This window comes from Olea europaea, unplaced genomic scaffold (genome assembly GCF_002742605.1).
Source record: "Olea europaea var. sylvestris unplaced genomic scaffold, O_europaea_v1 scaffold2751, whole genome shotgun sequence".
In the NCBI taxonomy this organism is placed as follows: Eukaryota; Viridiplantae; Streptophyta; class Magnoliopsida; order Lamiales; family Oleaceae; genus Olea; species Olea europaea.
In genome coordinates, this window is record NW_019245951.1 from 16,516 (window position 1) to 22,168 (window position 5,653).

The window sequence follows — 5,653 nt, forward strand, 5'->3', positions numbered from 1 at the left end:
TTTTCCAGTCCTTCTGCTAGCTGCTATGAGCTAGCCATTGATCCCTTGACTCCTGTAAATATGTTTAGAAGGGACATTTTTTCATTCTTTTATACTTTGGATTCAATGCCTTCCTTCTTTCCTTTTCCTCCCTTTTTGACTCCAGATTATGTGCAACCTCCATACACTCGGGATAGTGCGAGCACCTCTCTGTTCGTTTGGATTCAGTTTTTGACCGGGAGGGAGTTGTTCCATGACATTTTGACTGGAACCAATATCAAAGTTGGGGTTGAAATATATGTTCCCCAATTTTTTGCTCGCCAACTTGGTTTTGGCCAAACTTGGCCCGTTCCCCCTTGCTATTCAAGAAATTTGATAGACCGCTTCCACACCATTAATAAGGCAGAGGCAGAAGCTATAGATGCTCGCAATATTCTTTTGACGAGCAGCTTTTCATTAGCCTCCTTCAATCCTAGCCGTGTCATCCATCCCCTTTTTGAATGACTCTGGCCGTCAGTGAAGCGCAGATTGTTTGCGACTGATGCTAATCGTGCTTTCCATTCATTGGACCAGCCAAACATTTCTTCCACCTCTCCTGTTTTGGTCACTCCTGTGTCCATTAGGAGTCCCTCTTCCCCTGCTCGTGCCAAACAGTTTGCCCGTCCATCGACTTCTCTTCCTGCTAAGTCCACTACAGCTAAAAATGCCCCAAGCCCCAAACGGCCAGCCTCAGCATCTCCCATTTTGGAGGATGATGCTGATGATGATGATGACACCCCTCTCATCGTCAGGAGGAAGGTAATTAAATTGGTTTACTCACAAGCATACATTTCTATACTTGAAACTTTTCTATGTGCTGATGGTTTATATGGATTTTTCAGAAAAGTTCAGCCTCTCCTTTGAAAGCTTTGGTGTTGGCAGCTCCTGCTCCATTATCCTCTGCTGAGGCTGCTTCGTCCAAACCAGCTGATGAAGGGACTACGCTTAAAGAGAAATCTCCAGTCCCAGAATCTTCATCACAACCAATGGATGAGTCACCTTCTTCCCAGGGCGTTGACTCCCCAAACGTCGAAGCAGAAGGTAATTCATTTTTTGATACTTTACCTTTGCTTGTGCTATTGATTTTTGATTTGTTGCTTTTTGAGTTCTGCAAATGCTCTCATGAGTCTGCCCGTTGCGACAAGGTCTTCTCACTTAGACAAGGGGAAGTCCTCACGAATGGTGGAGCCACAGCTGGTAGATTTAGCTGGGGATATGCCACCTTCCAAGATTGCTGATGAGGTAATATTTGCTTCACCTTTACTTCCACTTTGTTTAGTGTAGTGAAAATCTTCAATGTTGGCAACTTTCTTTGCAGGATGTTGATAAAATTGTGCATTCCATCTAAGACTTTTTCACTTCCTGAGGGCAAGTCAAGACATCTCACCCTGCTTCAGCCAGTCGTCCTTCTGCTTCTTCAGAGGAAGATATGAAGTTCCTCAAGCAGTCGATATTTGAGTATGTGTCCTTCATGGATATGGAAATCGGTAAGGCTAGTGCTGCCAAGCATAAGGATAAACTTGAGCATTTGAGTACGAAGTTGGAGCAAGCACTAACACTTTCGTCGCTCAACCTTTCTGCTGATTTTAAAGCGACGTTGAAAGTTGTCCATTCCGAGATTCTCTCCTTGCTGGCCAGAAATGTTGAACTGAAGGCTAAGAGTACTCAATATCTTCACGCTGTATCTAAAAGAGAGTCCTTGCTTCTGGAGATCAACAAAGCTGAGGACGAATTGAAAGAAATCTCTTCCGAAGTCATGAATGAAGACTCTTTGATGACTAGTTTGGCTGCACAGATGAAGGAGTTTCAAGCCAAGATGGACGACTGCAAGGCGAGAATGGCTGCTAAAAAGCGTAATGCCTCCCAAGGAATTGAGCAAACCAAGTCTTTGGTCAAGCAGTACAAGAAGCTGAAAGTTGATGATGATGTTGTGGCTGAATTGAATATCACTTCTTCTCGGCAGAGCGAGGACTGGGGGAGACTTAGGGAAAGAATTCGTTTGGTATGGGGCGAATTGTAATTAAGACATATAATGCCTTAACTTTTCTTTTTGTAATTTCGTATTGACTTTCCCTTTGTAACCTTGTACTTGCTAATTTTGATCATAACAGCAGTCATCATCGTTAATGAATAACTATTTTAACTTCTTGTGTATTTATTGACGTTTGTCTTTTAATCGTCAATCGCTCAAGCATTTAATTACTTTATGCTAAAAAATTTTGCACATTTTCTCTTGATATTTCTGCCTCTTTTCCCAAAACTTTGGGCCACTTAATTCCATTTACTAGGCACGAATGTGGCTATTCATATTCTGTCTTTTCACTTTTACCTCCCTATAAATGCACGTATACTTCACACTTTCCATCTTTATTTCCATTTTTTTCTTCAAAAAAATCAATTTACTGCCATTGTTTGGTATTTTGACAATCAATTTAAAACCTTCGTTTTCCATGGAAATGGATCATCTGATTCGCCCATTTTGCCATCCTTCTTGATGTCACTTTTGGTATGGGAGATATAGGAAATATTTTTTGGCCAGCAGCAAAATTTTTCCCATCGTCTCTGTTCCTACAAGGAGTTCGATGATGGAAGACAATTTTTGGGGTGCTTGCAGACCACCTTACTGGCTGAGAATGCTTCTCAACCTCCTTGCCCGCTATTGCAGCGATGCATTTAGGAAGGCGATGCGAGGGTGCTTCTCTTCTCTTCTGCTTGTTGAGGGTGCTTCTCGGCCTCTCTACTTGCCTTTGCAGCAGTGCAATCAGGATGGCAATCAAGGCCAGTTCACCCTCTTACTCGGCGATCAACCGGGAGATTAGTTTACTCTTAATTGTAACTTGTAGAGCATTTATTATTTTGTATTTTGCAACTTTGTAATGAACGTTTGATAATAAAGGAATTTATTTGAACGTATTTCGCTCTGACCTTTTTTTATCTTCGATCGTTCAATACGTTTTGATTACGCTTTTATCTGTTCACTTTTAATGAATCTCACGTGGTTGGTGCCATCTAAATCTTCCAAATGATATGCTCCATTAGGCAACACACTGTTTACTTTGTATGGTCCTTTCCAATTGGGCGACCACTTCCCGTACTTTGGATCCTTGCTATCCAAAGGGAGTATCGTTTTCCAAACTAATTCGCCCAAGTTGAACGACTTGACTATAACTTTTTTATTATAAAACTTAGTCATCCTTTGTTTTTGAACTTGCAATCTATCTAGAACATCCAACTTTAATTCGTCCAATTCCAATAAATTTTGAATTAGTGATTCGGTATACTCATCATCACTTAACTTATGTTGCAAACACACTATGATCGATTGCACGTTGATTTTCATAGGCAAAACGGCCTCCTGTCCATAAGTAAGTTGGAAAGGAGTAATTTTGGTACTTGACCGAGGCGATGTCCTATAAGCCCATAAGGTCTTGCTCAAACATTCGTACCAATTTCTGGCATTTTCATCTATCATTTTCCTTATGATATTTTTTAGAATCTTATTAGAAGATTCTGCTTGTCCGTTGGATTGAGCGTAATATGGTGTGGAGTTCACTAATTTAACCCCAAACTCGCTCAAGAATTTATTCACTTGATCCCCATTCAAAGATGTTCCGTGATCTATCATCAAAGTTTGTGGAATTTCAAATCTATAAATGATGTGATCACGAATAAATTCTATGACATTCTTTTGGGTGATCTCCTTTAAAGGTACCGCCTCTACCCACTTAGTGAAATAATCAGTTGCAACTATAACTTAAGTATGTTGCTTGGACGATGGAGGATAAATCTTCCTTATTAGGTCTATCGCCCAACCCTTGAACGGTCAAGGTTTAATAATAGGTGTCATCTCTCGTACTGGCGCCCTTTGTATTAGACCATGCTTTTGACATGCTAAACAACTCTTTGCATACTGAAGGCATAATTCTCCCATCTTTGGCAAAAAATATCCACTCCTAATAATTATCCATCTCATCCTTTGGCCAGCTTGATGAGCTCCACATATCCCTTCGTGCACTTCAGCCATAATCATCCTGGCTTCTTGCAAACTTACACATTTTAGCAATATACTATCAAAGCATTTCTTAAACAACTCTTCATCTATTAGTGTATAGTTTAGCAAACACAGCTTCATTTTTCTTCTATTTCCTTTATTAGGTTTTTTAAGGAACGTTTTAATCTCTATCCTCCAATCCATTGCATCTCCATCTTGTATGCAAAATCCTTCTCGCCCTTCTTTGGATCACGGGCAATATGAAGTAGACTTCCAATTTAAAACTTTTGAGTACCCTGAGGCCATTTGGGCCAACTCATTTTCCACGTCATTATATATCCTATTAACGCATCGAAGTTCTACTTGTTCGAATTCTTCTAACAACTCTTGGGCGATTTCATATTGACTCATAATGGAATCACTTTGGCATTTAAAATCACCAATCAATTGGTGAATTACCAANCATATTTCGACAAAGAGAAACCAAATCCTTTGATGAAGCTTGGAATAGATTCAAGAACATCTTCAGAAGTGCCCTCATCATGACATCAGTAAAGGGCTTCAGGTCCAATATTTTTATGCAGGTCTACTTCCATCTTATAAAAGCATGGTGGACTCATCAACCAATGACTCCTTATCCACGAAGACAATTGATGAAGCTTTGGAATTATTTGAGAGAGTGGCTGCTACCACAGCCATGTGGACCTCTGAGTGTGTTGTTCAAAAGAAAGTACTGAGAGTTTATGAGGCGGATACGTATACAACATTGTCTACAAAAATTGACTCTTTGGTTCATAAGATAGAGAGCATGTTACAGTCAGCCGATGCAGTACAGGCCAAGAGAGCAAGTTGTGAAGAATGTGGGACAGATCACAATACAGTAAATTGTCCAATTCTTATACAAGGTGCGGAACATGTTGACTATATACAAGGGGGTCAGCGCTAACAAAATAATCCATATTCTGACACCTACAACCCTAGTTGGAGGAAGCACCCGAATTTTTTTTGGAGCAATCAGAATTCCACTGCACCACATGATTCTCAGTTTCAACAAGCAGAGAAGAAATCTTCCTTGGAAGAGATGTTTGTAAATTCATGGAAAAGACAGATCAGTGTATGGAGGCGAATAATCAATTTATGAAGAAGACTGAGACAACTCTCCAGAATCAAAGTGCAGCAATTAAAAACTTGAAGACTCAAATGGGACAGATGGCACAAGTTATATCAGGTAGAGCACCAAGTACATTGCCAAGTAATACAGAGGTTAATCCCAAAGAACACGTTAAAACAATTACTACTAAAAGTGGGGTCCAACTATCTGAGTTCCATGTTAATAGGCCAGCTGTAAATGATGGAAAAGTACCTTATACTGATGAGGACCATGCGGAACAGACTGAACAAACAATAGATACATATATCAAAGAGAGTTCAAATATACCGCGAGTTAAGGCAACTGCTTCTATTAAACCATACAAGCCGCCAATTTCATTTTCCTAGAGGCTGCAAAAACACAAGTTAGACAAACAGTATACAAAATTCCTTGAGGTCATCAACATTCCTTTCGCTGATGCTCTCATTCAGATGCCTAGTTACGCCAAATTTTTGAAAGATATTTTATCTAACAAATGCAAGCTAGACAAACAT